This window comes from Chlorocebus sabaeus, chromosome X, assembly GCF_047675955.1.
Source record: "Chlorocebus sabaeus isolate Y175 chromosome X, mChlSab1.0.hap1, whole genome shotgun sequence".
Taxonomy (NCBI): domain Eukaryota; kingdom Metazoa; phylum Chordata; class Mammalia; order Primates; family Cercopithecidae; genus Chlorocebus; species Chlorocebus sabaeus.
The window spans coordinates 14,325,232-14,350,306 of NC_132933.1; the positions used below are offsets into that span (position 1 = coordinate 14,325,232).

The 25,075-nt window shown below is 38.3% G+C and overlaps 1 long non-coding RNA gene across 1 annotated transcript in view; it reads right to left on the minus strand.

Annotated features, from left to right (window-relative positions):
- Positions 1-889: 889 nt before the first annotated feature.
- The window catches only part of LOC140710733 (uncharacterized), a 101,866-nt gene continuing 77,680 nt past the window's right edge, over positions 890-25,075 (minus strand). The window contains exon 3 of the long non-coding RNA XR_012091832.1: positions 890-2,034. This is a non-coding gene — a long non-coding RNA (uncharacterized lncRNA). The remainder of the gene's footprint in view (positions 2,035-25,075) is intronic.

Below are 25,075 nucleotides of genomic sequence, written 5' to 3' on the forward strand. Positions count from 1 at the left end.
GATGCTGCCTCAGAACAAACATTTATTGAAAATCTTCTATAAGTCAGGCTCCATAGGAGGCACCAATTATACCCATTAAAAGTAAGATATACATTATCCCTGCCCTCATGGGATTTACTCTAAACTTAAAAATATGGGAGGATTTGGTTTGGTAGAGGGAAAGGAAGTCAGTTTTAAACATTTTGAGTTTGAGATCACTATGGAACATTGAGGCATAAATATTCGTTTGGCATCCAGGATGATGGAAGTGGAGCTCAAAAGAAAGCTAAAGACTGTAACCTCCTTGAGAGGAGGAACTTTGTCATACTCACCATTTTACCCAAAGCACCAAAAGGGCTTTGGCATGTAGTGGGCACTTGGTCAAATTTGTTGAATGAATTGATACACAAAGACAAAAAGTCACTACTCTTCCTATTATTATTCCTATCATTATCACTATCATTATCATTACTATTTCTGTATAAAATCACCCAGAAACAAAGCTACTAAAATTGGCCTTGGTAAAATCTTGAGATTCAATGAGATCATTGGGGATGTTTAATGCTTTGTGTATGTAAATATATATAGCTACTATTGGATTTGAAATTTTCTGGATAAAATATAGACATTCTTGGGGAATCATTTTAACTTTTATTTTCTTCTTTATATATTTAACTAACATTTCTTGAATACCTTCCTTTACCAGACGTCATGCTAACTGCTGGGAACACAAGCATAAACTACTTATCAGTCTTCAAGAAGCTTGCAATTCTCAAATGGCATCACTCACATCAAGAAGAGGGTGGCAGAAAAGTGTAATCAAAATATATTATGTTGGTGCAAAAGTAATTGCACCAATCCAGTAAAAAGAAGAAACAGCATTGGGCAGTAGGATATCATATCAGAATTTTTAGATTACTGTTTATTTCCAAGAGCTGTGCTAGTGTATTTTCAAATACCAAGTATGAAATGTATCCCTTTTAAAAATAAATCCCCAGTCTAATTTTTCCATCCAGATATCTAGATATAATAGAAAAGCATATTCAAATATGTCTTGGTATAACTTCGGGGAGGGCTGCTTTTCGTCTTCCAGAACACAGCTTAATTCTTGAGGGGAGACTCAAGATTCATCACAATGAGCTCAAGGAAATAGAACAAGTCTTTCAGAGAAAGTAACAGCATTGATTAATAAAAATGATGGCATGATCTTATGTATTTACACTATTTTGTTAAATGATGAAAAGTGTCTATCCTCCAAAGTGGCCATGTATGCAAGCTTTTCCATTATTTGTAACATGGCAAAAATAAAGAATTTGTTCTATTCCAACAAAAAATTCCTGTTCACATAACTGGGGACATGAAGAGAGGATGGGAGAAATGAATACTTGCTATATAATGTGTCCCATGAAATGAGTTAAACTTTTGGCTGCTCGAGATTTTCAGGTAGCTAGCCCTAACAAATGAGGTCCTATTAAATATGGTATGATGAGATATGGTCCAAAATATATTAAAATAGCATTTCATAATTACTGTTGTCTCTAGATTTTTTTTTTAGAAATAGATGGTAATTACATAGATTTTGGGATATAAACATATGTATATCATGGATTTAACACACCTGATTCCTAGTATAAATATGACATGTAAATTATGAGATATGAATTAGCATACATAAAAATATGCATACATACACATCCTCAATGGATAGCGTGACCAACTTGTCCCAGTTTGCTGGGGCTCTACTGTTTTTAAAACTATAATTTTCCTGTCCCAGAAACTCCTTTAGTCCTGATAAAATCAGGAGAGTTGGCTCCTATACTCATGAAATACATCAGTAGAAATGACAATGTTATACTAAGTTGAAAGTCTAGCATACTTTTGAAGTGTAAGCAGAACAAACTACTATAGAAATCTCACGAAACCTCACAGGTTTTCATCTTGATTCTCTTCTTCAGTGTCCAACATTTCAGGATTACTGGATGAACATCCCCTTGACGCTGGTTCTTGCCAAGATCTTGGCTTAGGGATCGCTTTCTTTGGTGAACATATAAGAGACTGCAAAAAAAAAAAAAAAAAAAAAAAAAAGAAAAGAAAAGAAAAAACACCACAGAAAATTATTGTCAAAAATGTCCTCAACAGTACCTAACAAAGAGTTTAGGCTCTCAATAAATATTTTTGAATACAATAACTTAATATTCCCAATTCCAAGGATTCAATTTGTGACAACACTAACTTGCGAGATCATAGATTGGCTGATGTAACATAATCTGATTTATGATGAAAAAAAGGTACATTTTCCAATAGCTAGCATTAAGCTTTCTGTGTTAAAGCTTTCCTGGTTATCCTTGGCATTTTGGTAATGCCAAGAATTACCACATTAATGGTAATAATTTTCTTCTTTAAGCACCCATCATGCTATACAGTATGTTTGAACTTTTACATACAGGCTTTAATTCACACAGAAACTCTGGGAGAATAAGTACTGTTATTATCTCATTTTTTCAAATGAGGAAACTGAGGTTCAGAAAAGTAACTTGCTCAAGTTCACTTAGAAGAAGTTAAATTTATGTCAACTATATTTACCTAACCACTTAGACATACTGTCTCTTTAATGTATTTCTTAGATCCGATTATTCATTCATTCTACAAATATTGGTTGAGTACCTACTAAATTCCTAGCACTGTTATAAGCTGTGGGAATATAACATCGAGTCAAATAAAATGTCTCTATTCTAAAGGAGACAACACTCTGGTAGGGAGACATAAGAAATTATTATTCCATATAATATCAGCAAATAATAGGGGTCACTAAGTGTTTTAAAGTGAGAGTTCTGTGAAAGAAGGGGGCTATTATAGATTAGATGGTCAAGGAAAGCCTTTCAGTGAAGGCAATATTTGAACATAAGAGAGAGTTGAACAAACAAGGGAGTTAAAAGCATCCCAGGCACAGAGAAGGGCAAGTGTACAGTCCCAAAATGTACACTGCAAAATGATCATGCTTCGCAAGTTCAAAAAAAAGACCAGTGTAGCTAAAGCACAGGGGTAGCGGGCAAAGTAAAAGGAGACAGAGTTAGAATATACATGGCAATGCTAAAACAATGCTCTTCTTGGTAATGATATATTCCATTGGTACATACAGGCAATTTTACCCAGTAATGTTGACACCTGATAATTTAAATCAATTAATGTGTTTCTTTGAACTAACTTATTTATGGCCACAAATGAGAATAATAAAAGAGGGGATAAAAAGTGAGATTGAAAGAAACACTTAAAATTTACCAACATGTGAATACTGGTCACTGAAGGTGGATGGAATTCTATCAGCCAATGTAGATTAACAGTTTTTTGAGGGGATCACCAAACTTTTTTTGTAAAAAGCCATATAGTATTTTTTTTAGCTTTGTGGGCCATATAGTCTCTGGGTCAACTACTCATTTCCACTATCATCGCACAAAAGCAACCACAGAAAATACATAAATTAATAGGCATATCTTCATGCCAAAAAAAAGCTTTATTGACAAAAGCTGGTAGCAGACAAGATTTGGCCCATAGGCTATGGTTTGCTGACCACTGCTATAAGTAAAAGATATATTTTATTTTTCTGTGCTACATCAGATTTTCAAAGTTTCCTCCTGAAAAAAAAAAAGAGAGAGAGAGAGAGAGAAGCATGCATTAAGATGAAAAAGTAAAAGTGAAGGGCATCAAGAATGTCATTTATGAGATATTCCCAGGGGGCGCAAAAATGTGCTCTCACCAAGCCTTGCACCCTCCCATTCAGCATAGAGCTTGCAGCCCAGTATGTATTCAGTCAATGTTAGTGGAATTTGATTGACTGTTTCTATCTTTAACTGGTCACTTGGTGATATTTCATTTTGTCTGGATCATCCCTATCACTACCACTGTTGTCAAGAAAGGATTTAATGAGTGCGTGTGAAAGTTCTGTACTATATGCTGTGCCAAGAATAATAGAGAATTTTTGCCCTGGCTATTATATTAATTGTGAGAAGTCAAAGTTTTTTAATAAAGACACTATTGATTGTCTAGAATCTTTATCAGGTGGTCACCCATCCCTAATCCTGCAGATATACACTACTGTTTTCTCCACAATTTCCTATGAGAAAAATATTATCTAATTTGTTAAAGTGTAATTATTCATCTGGGTTTGACCCACAGCACTGAGGCTTCCTCCCTTGCGGAGATTTATCTGAACAGCCTGGGTCTGGATATAGTGGATTTCTTACTCGCTCTACCTATTTAGCACTAAGATAATCCCTTGAAAAATGGTATATTCCTACACCTAAATTCAGTTTCTTCTACCCTATAAAATAAAATTATCATTTCTTGAGGGTTGGAAGAAACAAAAAATTAAATAGTACATTCAGATTCTATGTATATAGCATAAAACCATGTTGATAAATATATTAAAGAAACATAAATTAAACTCAAAGCATTTTAGGTAATGATAAAAGCTATAATTAGTAGTTTAGCTTGAAGTTAGTCTGCATCCATTACTAGGAATTACGACAAGTGACAGTTACGGTGATAAAAGAGAAAATAGACTAAAGAGACATTAACATACTTATTTTATACAAGGGCATTACTTATTGGCAGAAATAAGAGAGTGAAGTTTTGCTTTATTAATACAATTTTTTGAAAAGACTATGAAATAGGAAGTGAAGATAAGTCAAAACACTGAGAAGTACAAGGAGCTTCCAGTTGGTTAAATGAAAAAATGAACAAAACCTATTTAAAAACAACATCAAATTTTAATGGCAAAATGAAAACCTTTGCTTGAAGCAATAAAGAGACAAATAAAAACATCAGCAGTCAAGCTAGCAATGAGAATGACAGGCTTAAGAAACTTCACCACAATGTCGAGATAGAGAATGAAGAAATGAAAATGATGAGAGAGGATTGTAGATATGGACAGATCCAGGTATGCAGTGTCCAGAAAAAGAAACAAGAAGTCATGCAACTGAAGCTATTTAATCCAAGGCATCGTTGTTTCTGAACTAGTGGAAAAGCTGAATAAATACTTTGAAAAGTCTCATCATGTGATTAGAAAAGTCAATGAAAAGACAACCAGGGTTAGCCATAAACTGGCAAACTGTTTTTGAAGTACAAGCACAAAAAATCTATAATCATCTAAGCAGGTGCACAAGTTATCTTCAAAGGAAAATAAATTGGGCTTTTCTCAAATGTTTCATCTGAAACACAAAATGGAGACAGTAAATCATGAAGATTTCAAGACCTGGTCTTAGCCTCCCTCTCTTTTCTCTGTACCTTTTCTCCCTATATGATCTTGTCTATAATCACATCTTCTATACATTCAAAACAATTGCTAAAAGAAAACAATGATAAATTTTACTACATTACATATAAGAACTTCTTTTCTTGAAAAGAATTAATAAAGTGAATGAAGAGGCAAATCACTAACTAGGAAAATATATTTTCAATGCATATGCTAGACAAAGGATTACTATCTAGCACATAAAAATCTTCAATAAATCATTAAGGAAATGATAAACTACTCAATAAATGAGAAAATAGGTGAAATTTTTTAACCAAAAAAAAAAAAAAAGAAATTTGCATAGGGCTATGAATAATAAAATGATATATTCAATAATAAAATAATATGTCCATAATGTGGAAGAATATGCAGAAATTTGTTCAACAATAAAGTCATATACACTAACATGGTTTGTTACTCAAGATTTAGGAGACATATAATACATTGTGTGTTTTCCGTTAAAAGAACCCACATAAAATAAGACATTATATACTTTTTACATTGTGTCTTTGTGTGTAATAACTTTGTCCTTCTCTTCCTAATCATCATCCACATTGGCCTAAATTTATTCCTTGAACAAATCAATAAAACCATTTTTGTTATTCTTGTGATTCTTGTTTCCTGGAATATCTTTATCTCATTTACTCATCTTTCAGTTCTTATCTCAAAACTCACCTCCTCAGAAGGTCTTTTCTGGTAACCTAAAATAAAGTAAAAACCCTCTTACTGCTATCATTTTCCAGCCCTTTGTTTTTCTGCCTCTACAGCACTCACATTTAAGACTCTTAACAATTGTGATTTTTTTAATCTTTTCCACCTGAGTGGAAGATAACAGAATGGCAGAACATTATTCTTACGTTTTAAATGTCCAACAATCCCACACATAACTGATCTTCAGAGAACAGGTGCCTTGTCCCACCTTAGTCGTCCCTCTCCAGGTTAGATAGCCTCAGTTCCTTCCATCATTTTGAAAAATCATTCTACTCTGAATAGTCTTCATTTCTTATTATTCACTTTAAACATTTTAACTCCTCTCCAAACTGAGTAGACTGTTAATTTCTATTGGACAAAGTGAAGTTAAGTGTCTCTCTCATTTTAGTCACTACACTTTCATTTATGCAGTCTAAGATAGCATTCTTTCTTTTGGAAAATGACACAAATTATACTGTGATTCATATTGAGTTTACCACTGACACTAAACTGTCTTCTACAAGTGCTGCTACGAAATGATGCCCCCAAATATGAATATGTGTACTGGATTTTTGATCCCAAGGGTGTAGATTTATATCAATTTTTATTAAATTTCATTCTGATATATTTTGTCTATCATCCCAGCTTGCCCATATGTTTTTACATTCTAATTCCCTCACCAAAACTACTTGCTCTCCCTTACAACTTTATCCATGAATTTGATGAGCAAATACTTAACTACTTTATCTAACTCACTGAAAATAATCATAATCAGGACAAGGTTTGAGCTAGTGTCCTGTGGTATACAATTATAAATCTCTCTCTAGTTGTATTACAGTACAATCAGGTATAATGCAGTCAGTCAGAAACACAATCATGCTTATATTTCTTCATGTTGTCTACAATATATTATGAGAAATAGTTTCCAAATGAGCTGTCGAGGTCCATATGTATTTTGTTACCTGCATAAACCTTATCTAATAAGCTATTAAACTACCTAATAATAATAAATATACTAAAATGACAGTACTAACAGTTAATATTTGTTGAGTACTTATTATGCACTATACAGTATAAGCATTTTATATGAAATAGTTCCTCTAATCTTCCCTACGAAACCAGGAATATATGCACTATGTTCACATTTTGAAGATGAAAAAGTGAAGTCCAGAGAAATTAAGTTAGAAAAAATTATAATTACTCAGAAATAAGTTATTTTTGTGAACTCAAATAAGTTTTTATTTTTTGTAAGCTAAGAGTGCACTTATTTTCTTAAAGGTATAGTATTTTGCCATGTAGCATATTCTCAAAATAATTTGAAAATTAATATAATACTTTCTGAAACAATAGTGTTATTCATATGTAAATATCAAATTGCTGAGGTATAAGAGAATGAAACATACAGACACTGTTAAATATGAGATACATTTCCTTAACCTGGAAGAAATTACTTGCCATTTGTAAAATCCCATAAAATATTTGCTACCCAAGTACCTTGGGAATTCTACAAAATAATCAATTGCTCATTCTAATTTAATGTTTATAATTCCACAAAACAGATGTTCTCTTCCCATGAGACTTTAGTGCAAATCTTATCTCCTCTTACCATTTACTGTCACTGGCTAAGATTACTTAAAGGGCATCATCTCTCTCCTCAGTTATCATAATTGGGAGCTCTATCCACAGTTTATTGGTTCATGCAAAACAGGAAGTAGGGACACGCTCCAGTTGAAATATGAGAAGAGCATGAGAACTGAGCCATGTGGAGCTAATGAGAACTGTCCTTTAAGAGCATAAAAAAGTACAAACACAGTCTTCCTAAAACCTTGTTTTATTAACCTTTATCAACTGCTGAGAAACTGGAACACGACGGAATTTTTGAACTTTCCTGTCAGCGGCAAAAGGGTAATGCTTTTTGTGATTGCTGTTTGGCAAAAACCTGGCTTCTCATTCCAAAAGTTCTCAAATTAACTTCATTCACAACTGATTAGAGAGCACAAGGATTATGTGGTTTTATTTTTGCACTTTTGCCACCACTGTGTAATATGCAAGTGAGGAATATTTGTTGCTCTTGATGTAGAACAATTTATTAACGTTTGTCAATAGCTGGCAAACTATTTACTACCACTGAGTTAATGCAGAAAGTTGCAGGGAGGTCATTGAGAATGTATTCGAGTTGAAATGAAAATGATGAAATTCCACTTTTTTCTTGTTTTACTCAATGTAAATGAAAAGCAGTCCTTATTAACAGTTGCTGGTTGCCAGGCACGGTGGCTCACGCCTGTAATCCCAGCACTTTGGAGCCCGAGGCCGGGGGATCATCTGAGGTTGGAAGTTGGAGACCAGCCTGTCCAACATGGAGAAACCCCGTCTCTACTAAAAACACAAAATTAGCCAGGCGTGGTGGTGTATGCCTGTAATCCCAGCTACTCAGGGAGGCTGAAGGAGGAGAATCGCTTGAACCCAGGAGGCAGAGGTTGCAGTGAGCCGAGATCGCCTCACTGCACTCCAGCCTGGGCAACAAGAGCGAAACTCCATCAAAAAAACAAACAAACAAACAACAACAACAAAAAACCACAGTTGCTGGCATTTCCCTACAGTAGGATCACTTGTCACTTGTTTCACTTGTTTTTAATCCTGTCAATAAGAGCTGTTGTTTTCCCCCAATGATAACACACCCTAATGTGTGTCTGTGCAGAATAATATACCTGTCTGCGCCTGTCTGAAAAAAATATTTTTTAAAAGGTCAAAGACAAATTTCTGTTTCAGACTCTGAATCTCCCCAAGCAGTAGGTTTTAGCTCTTTGCATTTTAGTGTGGATTATGGCCGTGAACTTTAGAGTCAGTCTTCCAGAATTGAAATTTTGATTCTACTGACTGCTATTTATGCTATTAATAAGCCTGCTGTAGAATTAAATTCATTAATTCATATTAAGTGTTTAGAACAGTGTCTACTACCTACTGAATGTAACTGCTGTTGCTGTCAGTAATGAGAGGCCACAGAAATGTGTGATCTAGATCCAGATTCTGGCTCAGATTTACTATTTGTAACCTATATGACTTTAAGCGGTACATCTTACCTAACCTCACTGGTTCTCAGATTCCCCATCTGTAGCTTGGGGTTAAGGATGTGTATCCCAAAACGCTGTTTTACAATAACATTAAATAATTCAGGTAAAGTGTTTAGCATAGTATCTGGCACCAAACAAGCCAGGAGTGTCATTTACTACTAATATTTCTTGCATGAGAATCATTCATATATTTACAAACATGAATAAGAAAAACTTTGCATTTTCCAGGATACAAACGCAATTAACCTTTCTAAGTGTTTACTAGTTATTTGTATGCTTATCCTCTGAATCATCTCTTATTAAAGAAAAAGTTATTAAACACTTGCATAATTTTTTATTAGCTCATTTCTGTTTCTGTTTTCATCTCAATTTGTAGGAATCCGTACATATCATGCACTGCTTAACTATGGGAATGTGTTTCGAAAAATGTGTTGTTAGGCAGCTTTCATCATTGTGTAAACATCATAGAGTGTACATACACAAACCTAGATGGGATAGCATACTATACACCTAAGCTATATGGTACAGCCTATTTCTTCCAGGCTACAATGTGTACAGCATTTTACTGTACTGAATACATAGGCAATTGTAACACAATGGAAAGTATTTGTGTACCTAAACATAGAAAACTTAAAGTAAATGTATGGTATAAAAGATAAATGTGGCACACCTGTATAGGGCATTTACCATGAATGGAGCTTACAGGACTGGAAGTTAGTCTGGGTGAGTCTGTGAGTGAGTGGTGAACGGATGTGAAGTCCTTATTGTAAACTACTACAGACTTTATAAAAATTGAACACTTAGACTACACTAGATATATTAAAAACAGCTTTCTTCCTTCAACAATAAATTAACTTTATCTTGCTGTAACTTTTTTACGTTATACAGGTTCAACTTTTTGAATCCTTTGTAATAACATTTAGCTTAAAAAATAAACACATTACACAGCTGTACAAACATATCTTAATTATTTATATCCTTATTCTATCAGCTTTCCTCTATTTTTAAATTTATTTTACTTTTTAAACTTTTTCTTTGAAGACACAAACACACATTTGCCTAGGGCTACACAGGGTCAGGATTGTCAATATCACTGTTGTCCACCTCCACAACTTGTCCCACTGGAAGTTTTTCAGTGGCAATAACAGGCAAGATGTTGTCATCTTTTATGATAACAATGCCTCATTCTGGAATACCTCCTGAAGGACTGACCTCAGACTGTTTTATAGTTAACATTATTTCAGAAGAAGTACATTCTAAAATAGTGATGAAAATTACAGATAGCATAGTGAATACTGTGAACCCAAAATATCTGATGCAGGTGTCAATTAGGAAGTTTATTTTGCCAAAGTTCAGGATGCACACCCCATGACACAGCCTCAGGAGGTCCTGACGACATGTGCCCGAGGTGGTCAGGGTACAGGTTGGTTTTATACATTTTAGGGAAACACAAGACATCCATCAATATATGTAAGATGAACATTGGTTCAGTCCAGAAAGGTGGGACAACTCAAAGCAAAGGAAGGGGCTTCCAGATCACAGGTAGATGAAACAAATGGTTGCATTCTTTTGAGTTTCTGATTACCCTTTCCAAAGAAGGCAATCAGATACACATTTAATGACTTTGAATTGAATAGGAGGCAGGTTTGCCCTAAGCAGTTCCCAGCTTAACTTTTTTCTTTAGCTTAGTGATTTTGCGGTCCCAAGATTTATTTTCCTTTCACAAAATATAACCAGCAAAATACTTGTTTGTTGTCATCATCAAATATTATTTACTACACATAATTTTATGAATTGCACATTTATATTACTGGCAGTAGAGTGGGTTTATTTATACCAGAATTACCACAAACATATGAATATTGCATTTTGCTACAATGTTACTAGGCAAAAGGAACTTTTCAACTCTATTATAATCTTATGAAAACACCATAGTATATGCAGTGCATCATTGACTGAAATACTGGTATGTAGCACATGAGAGGTATGGACTATATATTTATGTCCTCCCAAAATTCATGTGTGAAAGCCCTAATCCCCCTGATATGGTTTGACTCTGTATCCCCACCCAAATCACATCTCGAATTGTAATCCCCAGGTGTTGAGAGGGTAATCTGGTGGGGGATGATTGGGATAATGGGGGTGGTTTCTCTCATGCTGTTATCATGATAATGAGTGAATTCTCATGAGATCTAATGGTTTTGTAAGTGTTTGGCAAGTTTCTTACTCGCTTGCTGGCTCTCTCACCTGCCACCATGTAAGATGTGCCTGCTTTCCCTTCCACCATGATTGTAAGTTTCCTGAGGTCTCCCGAGCCATGCAGAACTGTGAGTCAATTAAACTTCCTTTGTTCATGAATTACCTAGTCTTGAGAATATCTTTATAGCAGTGTGAAAAATGGGCTAATTCAGTAAATTGATAGCACAGAGAGTGGGGTGCTGCTATTAAGATATTTGAAAACGTGACAGTGACTTTGGAACTGGGTAATGGGCAGAGGTTGGAACCGTTTGGAGGGCTCAGAAGAAGGCAGGAAGATGTGAGAAAGTTTGGAGCTTCCTAGAGACTCATTGTATGGTTTTGACCAAAATGTGGATAGTGATGTGAACAATGAAGTCCAGGCTGAGGTGGTCTCGGATGGAGATGAGAAACCTATTGGGAACTGGAGCAAAAATCACTCTTGCTATGTTTAACAAAGAGACTGGTGGTATTTTGCCCCTGCCCTAGAGATCTGTGGAACTTTGAACTTGACAGAGATGCTTTATGGTATCTGCCAGAAGAAATTTCTAAGTTGCAAAGTGTTCAAGAGGAAGTAGAGCATAAAAGTTTGGATTATTTGCAACCTGCCAATGCAATGGAAAAGAAAAATCCATTTTCCTGGGAGAAATTTAAGCCAGTTGCAGAAATTTGCATAAGTAATGAAAAGCCTATTGTTAGTCACCAAGACAATGGGGAAAATGTCTCCAGGGCATTTCAGAGATCTTGCTGGCAGCCCCTCCCATCACAGGTCCAGAGGCCAAGAAGAAAAAACTGGTTTAATGGGCCAGGCCCATGGCCCCCTGCTGTGTGCAGCATCAAGATTTGATGCCCTGTGTCCCAGCTGCTCCAGCTCCAGCTTTGGCTAAAAGGGACCAAAGTACATTTCGGGCCATTGTTTCAGAGGGTACAAGACCCAAGCCTTGGTGGCTTCCATGTGGTGTTGGGTCTGTGGGAGCACAGAACTCAAAAATTGAGGTTTGGGGACCTCTGCCTAGATTACAGAGGATTTATGGAAATACCTGTTTGTCCAGGCAGAAGTTTTCTGCAGGGGTGGGTGGAGCTCACATGGAGAACCTCTGCTAGGGCAGTGCAGAAGGTAAATGTGGGGTTGGAGCCCCTACACACAGTCCTCACTGAGGCACTGTCTAGTAGAATGTGAGAAGAAGGCCACCATCCTCCAGACCCAAAAATGATAGATCCACAGACAGCTAGCACTGTGCACCTGGAAAAGCCAGATACTCAATGCTAGCCTGTGAAAGCAGCTGAGAGTGGGGCTATACCCTGCAAAGCCACAGGGGCAGAGCTGCCCAAGATCATGGGAACCCACCTCTTGTGCCAGAGTGACCTGGATGTGAGATATGGAGTCAAAGGAGATCATTTTGGAGCTTTAACATATAATGACTGCCCTGTTGGATTCCATACTTGCATGGGGCCTGCAGTCACTTTGTTTTGGCCAATTTCTCCAATTTGGAATTAGAACATTTATCCAATGCCTTTACCCCCATAGTGTCTTGGAAGTAACTAACTTGCTTTTGATTTTGCAGGCTCATAGATAGAAGGGACTTGCCTTGTCTCAGATGAGAGTTTGGACTGTGGACTTTTGAGTTACTATTGAAATGAGTTAAGACTTTGGGGGACTGTTGGAAAGGCATAATTCGTTTTGAAATGTGAAAAGACATGAGATTTGGGAGGAGCCAGTGGCAGAATGAAATGGTTTGTCTCTTGTGTCTCCACCCAAATCTCATCTCATATTGTAATCCCCAGGTGGTGAGGGAGGAAGCTGGTGAGTGGTGATTAAATCATGGGGGTGGTTTCACCCACGCTGTTCTCATGATTGTGAGTGAGTTCTCATGAGATCTGATAGTTTTGTTAAGTTATTGGCAAGTTCCTTCTTCGCTCTCTGGCTCTCTCACCTGCCACCATGTAAGATGTGCCTGCTTCCACTTCTGCCACGATTGTAATTTTCCTAAGGCCTCCCCAGCCATGAGGAAATGTGAGTCACTTAAATCTCCTTAGTTTATGAATTATGTAGTCTCAAGTGGTATCTTTATAGCAGTGGGTAAACTAACTAATACACCCTCTATGGTTGTATTTGGAGATGGGGCCTCTAAGGAAGTAATTAAGATTTGATGAGTTCATAAGGGTAGGGCCTTTATCTGATAGAATTAGTGTCCTTATAACAGACATTAGAGAGCTTGCTCTCCCTTCCATGTGAGGACGCAATGAGAAGGCCACTGTCTATAAATAGGAAAAAAAATAATCACCAGAACTCATCATACTGACACCCTAATATCAGATTTTTGGTCTCCAGACATGTGGGGAAGAGAAAGCAACTACTTCAAAGAGGAAGGAAAAACAGGTAGCCCTATTTTAATTGCTCATCAGTGACATGTAAAAAGCAGTAAACAGCTTGGCTTTTTGTTTGTTTGTTTGTTTGTGTGTTTTTGAGACGGAGACTCACTCTGTCGCCTAGGCTGGAGTGCAGTGGCATGGTCTCGGCTCACTGCAATCTCTGCCTCCTGTATTAAAGAGAATTCTTCTGCCTCAGTTTCCTGAGTAGCTGGAACTACAGGCGCACACCACCACGCCTGGCTAATTTTTGTATTTTTATTAAAGGTGGGGTTTCACCATATTGGCCAGGCTGGTCTCAAACTCCTGACCTCGTGATCTACCCACCTAATCTTCCAAAGCGCTGGGATTACAGGTGTGAGCCACTGTGCCCAGCCCAAAGCTTGTTAATTATAGTTCTAAACGACAATAATGTGGAAAGATAGTGTATTAGTCTGTCCTTATATTACTAATAAAGACATAACTGAGACTGGGTAATTTATAAAGGAAAGAGGTTTAATGGACCACAATTCCACAAGGCTGGGGAGGCCTTACAATCATGGCAGAAGGCAAATAAGAAGCAAAGTCTCATCTTACATGGCAGCAGGCAAGAGAGCTTGTGCAGGTTAACTCCCACTTATAAAACCATCAGATCTCCTGAGATGTATTCACTACCATGGGAACAGTAGGGCAGAAGTCACCGCTATGATTCAATTATCTCCACCTGGCCCCACCCTTGACATGTGGGAATTATTATAATTTGAGGTGAGATTTGGGTGGGGGACACAGCCAACCATATCATTCTGCCCCTGGCCCCTCCCAAATCTCATGTCCTCACATTTCAAAACCAATCATGCCTCCCCAACAGTCCCCCAAAGTCTTAAATCATTTCAGCATTAACTCAAAAGTCCACAGTCCAAGGTCTCATCTGAGACAAGGCAAGTCCCTTCTGCCTATGAGCCTGTAAAATCAAAAGCAAGTTAGTTACTTCCGAGACACAATGTCAGTATGGGCACTGGGTAAAGATGCCCATTCCATATGGGAGAAATTGGCCAAAACAAAGGGGCTACAGGCCCCATGCAAGTCCAAAATCCAACAGGGCAGTCACTAAATCTTAAAGTTCCAACATGATCTCCTTTGACTCCATGTCTCACATCCAGTTCACGCTGATGCCAGAGGTGGACCCCATGGTCTTGGGCAGCTCCGCCCCTGTGACTTTGCAGGGTAAAGCCCCTCTCCCAGCTGCTTTCACAGGCTGGCATTGAGTGTCTGCAGCTTTTTTAGATGCACGGTGCAAGCTGTCAGTGGATCTACCATTCTGGGGTCTGGAAGAGTGGCCCTCTTCCCACAGCTCCACTAGGCAGTGCCCCAGTGGGGACTCTGTGTGGGGGCTCTGACCCCACATTTCTCTTCCACACAGCCCTAGCAGAGGTTCTCCATGAGGGGTCCACCCCTGCAGCACACCTCTGCCTGGACAGCCATGTATTTCCATATATCCTCTGAAATCTAGTCAGAGGTTCCCAAATCTCAATTTTTGTCTTCCACATACCCGCAGGACCAACATCATGTGGAATCTATCAAGGCTTAGGACCTGCATCCTCTGAAGCAATGGCCTGAGATGTACCTTGGCCACTTTTAACCTTGGACTGAAGTGCCTAGGAAGTAGGCACCAAGTCAAGAGGCTGCCACAGCAGAGGGTCCCTGGACCTGGCCCAGGAAACCATTTTTCTCTTCTAGGCCTCCAGGCTTGTGATGGAAGGGACTGCAATGAAGGTCTCTGACATGTCCTGGAGTCACTTTCCCCATTGTCTTGACAATTAGCATTTGGTTCCTCCTTACTTATGCAAATTTTTGGAGCTGGCTTGAATTTCTCCCCAGAAAATAGATTTTGCTTTTCTACTGCATTGTCAGGCTGCAAACTTGTCAACATTTTATGCTCTGTTTCCTCTTGAACACTATGCTGCTTAGAAATTTCTTCTGCCAGATACCCTAAATTATCTCTCTCAAGTTCCAAGTTCCACAGATCTCTAGGGCAGAGGCAAAATGCCATAAGGCTCTTTCTACAGTAAGAATGACCTTTACTCCAGTTCCCAAGAAGTTCCTCATCTCCATCTGAGACCACCTCAGCCTGGACTTTATTGTCTATATCACTATCTGCATATTGGTCAAAGTCATTCAACAAGTCTCTAGGAAGTTCAACAGTTTTCCATATCTTCCTGTCCTCTCCTGAGACCTCTAAACCTCTGTTCTAACTTATGCCTGTTACCAAGTTCCAAAGACACTTCCACATGTTTGGGTATCTTTAGAGTAGTGCTCCACTCTCTGCGGTACCAATTTGCTGTATTAGTCTGTTGCTGTATTAGTTTGCTGCTAATAAAGACAAACCCAAGACTGGGTAATTTATAAAGGAAAGAGGTTTAATTGACTCACAGTTCCACATCACTGGGGATGCCTCACAATCATGGCAGAAGGCAAATGAGGAGCAAAATCACGTCTTACATGGAAGCAGGCAAGAAATCTTATGCAGGGGAACTCCCATTTATAAAAACCATCGTATCTCGTGAGACATCAGACGTCCAGGAGAAAAGCATGGGGGAAACAACTAAAAGTACTAAGGGACAAAGATATTTAGAGAAAGTTCTGGTTTGAAAGTAATAAAATGAGACCTGGCTTCAAAAAAGGGAAACATTGTTTTCTGAATGAAGAAACACTCAAATATGCATTTAACAGGAAAAAAAATCACCAAAGAAATCTGAATAAGTTAAGCAACTTGTTTGCAGTTGGGTGAGAAATATGGGTTGTTGCTCATTTAGGCCTGTGGAAGGAGGTTGGAGAGGAGAGATGTTCAAATGATGATTCATCGGGTCCAAAGAGAAAATGTCATAGATCAGCCACTACCACAACTTCATTTTATAAGTTAATCATAAGCCATATACAACCACTTATTATGAAGTATCTAAGGTTATACGGTTTGGCTGTGTCCCCACCCAAATCTCTTCTTGTAGTTCCCATAATCCCCACACGTTGTGGGAGGGACCTGGTTGGAAGTAATCGAATCACGGGGTCAGTTATCCTCATGCTGTTCTCATGATAGTGGGTGAGTTCTCACGAGACCTGATGGTTTTGTAAGGGACTTTTTTCCCTTTTGCTTGCTTTCCCTCTCTCTTGTTGCCTTGTGAAGAAGGATGTGTTTGCTTTCCCTTCTACCGTGACTGAAAATTTCCTGAGGCTTTCCCAACCATGTGGAACTCTGAGTCAATTAACACCTCTTTCTTTATAAATCACCCAGTTTTGGGTATTTCTTCATAGCAGCGTGAGAATGAACTAATACATAAGGGTACCAGAATGCCTAGCTATTGAGCACAGGTGACCAAAGATAATTGTGTCTTCAATAAAAACAAATAAGCGGTCAGTAATCATGAGTTAACAGCAGCTTATACATAACATGCTAGCTCTTGGAGAGTTGGCAAAGAAAATCAAGAAGTAGCTTGCTTTTATTTATGTATTTATTTATATTATTGATGTCAATAACAGTAGCCATTTTATCAAGTGCCTATTATGTGTCTAATATAGTACCAGGTTTTTTACATAAATTACCTCATTCAATTCCAGAGTGACCCTAAGACATAGAGGCATACCATTATCATCTCATTTTATACATCAGGAAATTAATCCTTACAGAGGTTAAGGAACTTGCTCAGGGACAAATAACCTTTAGGTGGTGATGCTTTAAAATGAGGTCAAACTTCAAAGCCTATGCTCTAAACCTGCTATGTTAGATACTAAGCTGTATTCTTCCTGCTACAACCCTAGTCTTAGCCAATATTATCTTATACATGCATTGTTGCTACAATCTGTCACGTCTGTGGTCTTATCGAATCCACAACAACCAGTGGTATTTCTAAAAATTAAATCAATCTACATCACTATCATGCATCAAAGCCAAAATGGCTTTCCACTACATATAAAATAAAACCCAAGTTCTTACCCTGTGAGTCTCTACATGTCTTCATCTTTGCCAAGCTCTCTAGTCTCAGTTGTCTATTTCCATTCTTCCTCCTCTCACTCTACTCCAGGCATACTTGCCTATTTGCTGCTCCTCAACACATTGTTCTTATTCTTACTTCATGACATTGCTACTTGCTCTTCTTTCTATCTAAGATGTTGTTTATGAAGTCCTCACATAGCAGATTCTATCCATTGTTTAGTTCTGAATTCAAAAGTCAACTCCTCAGAGAAGACTTTTCCCACATCTCCTAAGTAAAATGTTGGCCTCTGTCCCACTACTACCATTCTCAACCTTCCCTTTGCCCATGTAAATATAAATTAAACAACTGCGCAACTATAGACTGTATGCTCTTAACTGTGAGTCCAGGATCTAGAACAGGTCTGACACATATCAGGCACTCCATAAAACATTTGTTTCCTGAGACATTGGTACAATAAAGTGTCATATTCATACGACCATTAATGCATATATTAGATAAATGCATAAATACATCATATGCATAAACGCATATTGTGTGCAGTACATGAGCTTCTTGTAGTCATCCTGAAGAAGTGGAATTTATACCCAACACTCAAAATTTGGTTTTAAAGTCAAGACTAATGGTGCCACACATGCACCAAGAGGGCACCATAAAGATTATTATTTACATGAGTCAAACAACAAAAATAGAGTAAGACTATATGAAACTTCAGCCCTGATGCTTGACTGACAACTGAAATTTCCCATGTTGTATTTATTTTGAACTAGTTTACATAACATTCTATGAGGCCTGCTGCCTAAAATCAACAAGGAAGGTATAAGTTCCATTGCCTTGTTCAAGAACTGAATGTTTGTTTTAAAAAGTGAAATGAGTATCTTGGTCACTATCAATGATGTCTGGAACTCCCAAAGTCTAGAACAGCAAACACAAAGGAGTGCCTTGGTAAGAACATGGTATTGTGGTTTTGATATGTACAGAGAAATGTATAATCTTAATTTATATTTGGGGTATCTATGAGTCAAAATATTTCAACAGTTCTTTACCCAAAATGGGGCAACCCTGGATAAAGAATTGTTTTCTCGATGGCCAGACCAAAGAGTCAGACCATTGACAATAGCTCAAAGGTCTCTAAAAATGTTCAGATGAGGTCAATTATTGGCCAGGACATCCAGCGTTAAGATGACTGTTTAAAGTTTGGCCGATCGAATCTTGGGTTTTGTCCTTTATCATGGAAATCCTGGTTAAGATATGAAAAGCAGCAGTTCTCAAGCAAGCTCTGTCAGGGATGAGGGTGGTAATGCCATTGGTAGTAGTGAATGATAACCCTTTGGTAGTCACTCTGTTGATTCTAAGGGACTCCCTGGTTATCCAAGGAGTCTGAGAGAACAATGTCCTCTTCCAGAACTGTGGAATCTAGTGAGGGACTGAGGACAGAGGAGTTGCCATCTCCTATAGGTGGGAATATACAGAAAAATCAGGTGTGGCTCCATCCTGTAGTGAGGAAGTGTCACTAGCCATGATGAACTGAGTGCTACCTCCATGACCCAGGTATAATGAACAACTAGATGTTGAGGGTCACAGGTTCAGGGCCTAAGAGAGCTTACATTTCTGGTCAAAACCCAGTAGGTTGCCAACAGTTGCCACACTAATGGCATATGGCATAAAGCCAAACAGAGAAGTTCCTTGTATCAGAAGCCCATGGGCAACTAATGGCTATCATTGCTGGTCCGGTGACTTCAGTAAGTATGAAGTGAGGTTGCTAAAATCTCTACAGTGAAGAAGTCTCTGGGGATCCCTAACACAAGTGCCTGCTGCATAGCAATTTAGACAAATTCCAGAGCCTTTTGTTGCACGTGGCCTCATTCAAGATGGACCAATTTACAAGTGAAAGAATAAATAAACTTAAATAAATTTCTATGTAGGGAATATATTACCTCTGGGATCCAAAAATGTCTAAATGATATTAGACTTGTTTTAAAAATGTGGGTGCTGAGACTAAAAGCTTTCTCTTGACACTATTGGATTGGAGCATCCCTCAGATTACCAAATAATTTTCAGAAATTTAACTGACGTAGTGTGGCTATGTACTACGTGTGGGGGCAATGGCTGATTTCCTTTTTGTGATCTTTTTTGCTAACATTTTTATGTCCTGAAGAAGTGTGTCATAGGAAACTCCTCAGAAGAGATTGTCATCAGTGTAATGTCATACTTGAGCATCTAAGAAAATCTTGATATAGTTAACATTCTGCCTGTGAAGATTATATGAGATGACAGGAGTGGAAAGATACCCCACCAAGTACCCTGGTAGAGTTGTATCGTGTCCCTTTTAAGGTGAAGGTAAGTACACTGCAGGTGAGAGGCTGTTGAAACAGGAACTGAACAGAACATTTAGCCAAATGCTTTGCTATTACTGCAAATTATTTACCAGCTACGTATTGGATGGAATCAGTAATTTGAATAATATTAGGTATGAAGACCTGATGAGGGGGACCATGGCATTAAGGTTACAGTAATATACACTGAGGCACCATTTATATTTTCCAGATTGAAGAACAATCCAAATTTGGCTGTTAAATGCATAAGCAGTGAGGGTAGTCATCTATATAGGTCTAATTCTCTAAATAGGTCTTACATAATGGGCTTCATTTACTGAAGATTCTATTTTAATTTAGATTTGGCTTTTTAAAAAAACAACTGAGGAAGATGTTAATTATTAACTTATCTTAACTGGGTGAGGCAGTCCATAGGGTCCCATTTTTCAAGCTGACTACAAGTACCAAAGACTTAATTTTAATTTATTAGTCATTAGGTCAGATTGTCCATGATCAGTAGGGGATATTTGGAAAGAACTGATGCCATGGGTATGGGGATTGTAGTCAAGGGAATAATTCCAATAGTTGAGGCTAGGCATGTCTGTTCATTTCCATTTTAAATTCAGTAACTCTCTAGCTGTTTTTATCAGCTTGCCCGGATGTGGGGCAGAAGGGAATGAGATGAAGCTTAAAATCTGGCGGCAGACAAACATCAAAAATGGAATCAAACTCATTATTGCATACTACCACCCCACAACACATCACAATTCTCTCTATCTATACCCTCACTGCCACCCTCCCCCCCACACAGAAACATCAATTCCTTTTCCTCTTTTACTGTGGGATAAAGTATTACGCAGGAAATTTGTCTTCAGTGCTCATTCCTCATCTAGTTCTTAATCCCAATGTCTGGCTAACTGTGGCTGCCAGCCTGTCTCATAACCTGGAAGGTTCACAACTCCCTCCCTCCTCATACACATGCTCTTCCCCTTCTTTCCTTCCCTCCCCATTATTAGAAAACACCACAGAGACACACAGAGCTTTTCAGAATCTTTTGGTTGAATTTTAATCATCAACATCCAAGAATCCTGGTGCAGTATTTCGTTTCTCTGCACAGGAGATCATTTCTAGAGGTTAACCTAGAGATGAGACAAGTCTTGGTCTTCCAGGGGGCTCTCAGCATCACTTGAGGTGGAGGATGATGGGCCCTCAGCATCACTTGAAGTGGGGGATTCCTCTTGGCTCTTGTCATCCTCATTTGGTTTATTTTCAAGCCCATTTTTACTATTCCTCTGATAGAAAATTATCACTTCTGACTTTTTTCCTGCTTTACGTCTCTCCGAATTCTCCTGAATGAATGTTCTTATCTTCTTTGCTGCTTTTAGCAGCTGGAAGAAAAACAGAGTGAGCCAAAATAGACATTAATTTGGAGAAGTGGATGGGGAATGTGTGGGAAGGGAGATTTTGTGATGATGAGTACAGGTTGAGGAAAGATTTTGTGCCAGGTAAGGACAAGGTAGGAATCTTGGGTTAGGTATCAATGGGAAGGAAGAGTCACATAATTACGGATAACTGACCTCATCGTTTCCACCATCTTTAGCTTCACTCTTCCTCCCTTTCATGCTGGGATTTTCTTCGCCTGTGGTTGTGGATGGTCCAGGCATGTCTGAACTACCTTCTCCTTCCTCTTCAGTGTCTTCTGGGAGAGTATAGTGACGGACGCCTACATCCGGTTTTGGCTCCTGGGTAAGCTCTGCCATCTTACAGCAATAGTAGCTTATAGCTTCCTTAATTTCGTCAGGGATATTTTCTATCTCAGCACAATGGTATCTTATAGTGCCTTCCTCTTCTTCTTCTGCCATGCTAGATCAACAGTAACTTAGAGCCTCTCTTAACTTTTTCCTAATCTCTGACACCCTAGAGCAACAGTAGCCTACCCTAGGCCTCCTGATTTCTCTCTATATATACTCCTCTGGACAATGAGATGCCATTCTTCAGTTTTGATTGGCCAGCAAGAAATTCCTCTGCCAATGGTAGCCCTGGGGTGGCTAAGACATCACAAAGCACCACTCCTGACAACTCCATGGCTTAGACATCACAAAGCACCACTCCTGACAATTCCATGGTGGGAGGGACAGGGTACAGAGGAGTTTAAATGGTCTGGTTAGAGAAAAAAGAGAGCTTCCTCAACACCACTAAGGGTCATTCTAAAGTGATCTCTCACCCTTCTTCATCTCTTCTAGTTTAATTGTGGTGTGTCACATGGCTTAGAAGGGTGTTTTCCCCAAGCCATTCCCCATGGCTACCTCACTCAGTCATTCATTCTGTTGTCTCCCAGCCTTCACCAATACTGGATATTTTGTATGCCTTATCGAAAATCCTTCTGAGCCAATGTGCCCATATTTAAGTCTCAACAGAGATGTGAGTTATCTCACTTTTCTCCAACACTTGCCTCTACCAGACAACTTTCCCAGGGTGTGTGTGTGTGTGTGTGTGTGTGTGTGGTTACTGGATACAATTCATGGACATTCCTCTCTACCTTATTCATACAAGTTTCTTCCTTCAGAGAACCTCATATCAAGTCAATATCAGGATTATGGGACTCCTCCATGAAAATGGTTGAATGAATCGCTTGTTTTTTTCCACAAGGGTGTCATGGATGTTTCTCCCTAAAACTCTGATGATCAAAATCTTTTTTGTGACAGTGACCTAAGCAGCATCGTAAGAAGCATTTTTAAAGCTCCTAGTGAGTTATCTGCTTTTAGGAGTGTGTTCTCAACATTTCAAATAGTAACTGCTCTCCCTCCATATGAGTGACCACCCAATGGGCCTGTATATTGAAGAGACTCTCAGTCTTTCTCCTGAGCTGTCTATAGAAAGAATACTAACACCTGGTTTAGAAACAACTGATGGTAAAAACGAAAGAGTTGTATCCTTGAGCCTAGTTTCAGTCATATCTTATATTGGAATTGAGATACATGATTCAATCTGAATTCACAGATCCAGGCTGAAACACAAGACTCAGGGCTGAAATGTCAATTAGTTGAACTGCTGACTTACGTTGTTGAAATCTTTAGCATAGGCTTGGTAGAACCCTACCAATGCTGCACAAAGCAGTACAGTTTAAAGTACAAGCTAGGCCGTAGGCAGTAGCTCAAACTGCATGTCACCAGGAGGTAGCAGTGCCAGTTAGGAAGCTGAAGCAAGAGAAAAAAGACCCCCGGTAGATATCCTCTTCACAGATTCAATGTGACAGGATGGATTCCACACCAAAAATTTGGTTTGGATGTCAAAACTGATGATACATGCACCAAAAGGGAATGGAAAAGTTTATTACTCACATAATGAGGCTTTCTGGAGAGATCAGGGCAGGTTTCCAAGCAGGTACAAGAATGCTTGAGAGAACAGAGAGAAAAAAAAAACTGGCTTGGCTTTTATGATGGTTAGAGGGGTAAAGCTGGTATGAGTGTCCTACACACAGACTAGGGCTTGCATGGTTTGACCTTCACACTAGCCCTAAAGAAGGAATCACCTGGGCTTTCTTATCAGATCTAGGTAAGAACAGGAAGAGGAAGTGGTAGGTCTTGAAAGTTGTTAGCCGTCAAATGTAAAACATGGAATCAGATTCTATTACAAAGCTATTTTATAAAAGTGTTGTGTAAATGCAAAATGTTCCAGCATAATTTAGAATTTTCACAATCACTGTAACCAAGCTGCTCATATTGTTTTTGGTTTAAGCTGCGTTTCATTACATTAGCATAATCCAAATTATGGTCCTTTAAATATTATTTAAGATAGCTTAGGATTATTATTTCTCTGTTCATCAACACAGAAACTGTGCAGAAAGACAAAGCTGTTACCATTAACAAGTCTGCTACTCTGTCTACAGGAGTGCAGGCCTAATTTCACTATCTGCTAAATTATGTGAGGCTTCTTACCTTCTTCCTATCTCAGATGATTACTGGACAATTCAAAGACTGTAATCATAATTACAGAAGTCAACATTTATTGACCACTAAATATATGCTGAAATTATGCTAAATAATTGTCGTACCTGAGACTGGGTAAGTTACAAAAATCAGAAATTTATTTCTCACCATTCCAGATGCTGAGAAGTCAAGATCAAGGTGCCAGCAGGTTTAGTTGTCTCGTAAGGGCTTGCTCTCTGCTTCTAAGATGATACATTTTTACTGAATCCTCTGGTCGGGAGGAACACTATCTTCACATGGAAGGTGGTAGGAGGAAAAGCCAGTCTAAAGTTGTATGAAGATTCTTTTTAAGGGCCGTGATCCTATTCATTAGTAAGGAGCCCTCATGCCCTAATCACCTCTTAATGACCCCGCCTCTTAATACTATCACACTGGCAACATCTGAATTTTGGAGGAAACATATTTAAACCATAGCTATAACCATATCCATATTCAACGCTTGTCACAACCCTACTGAGGTAATTTGCAAAATAACACTTTTTGCCACCTCCATTCCAATTGTGGAAGCAGAAAAGATCATGGAGGAGAACACATGGGAATATTTATAGGGCAGGTTAAAAGGGACATGTATCACTCCCACTCTGGCAAGAGCTCACATAGCCACATTTAACTGCAAGAGAGATGGATAAATGGAATCTACCAAGAAGAGGATAATTTGAGTGTTGGTGATCAGCTAGCAATCTGCTACAACTGTCCCATCATCACTTTATTCCTAGTACATAGAGTACAGACTGGTATGTAGTAAGTGGTCACAAACCTATCTGTTGAGTGAATGGGTTTGACTATTTGGTCAGAGTTACATAGAGAAACATATAGAACTAGGTCAGAAACATATAGAACTTGGTTAAGTAATTTTTTTAGATATGCCACCGAATGCACAAGCAACAAACAAAGATTGAACTGGACTATATCAAATTTAAAATTCTGCTGCAAAAGATTCACCAAAAAATGGAAAGGCAACCCGAAGAAAACGAGAAACATATTTGCAAATCACGTATTTGGTAAAGATCTAGTATGCAGAATACTCTTACAACTCAAAAACAAAAAATAAAACACCCAATTAAAAGTTACGTAAAGAACTTCAGCTGACATTTATCTAAGGAAGATGTATAAATAACCAACAAATACATGAAAAGCTGCTTAATATCATCAGCCATTAGGGAAAATGCAA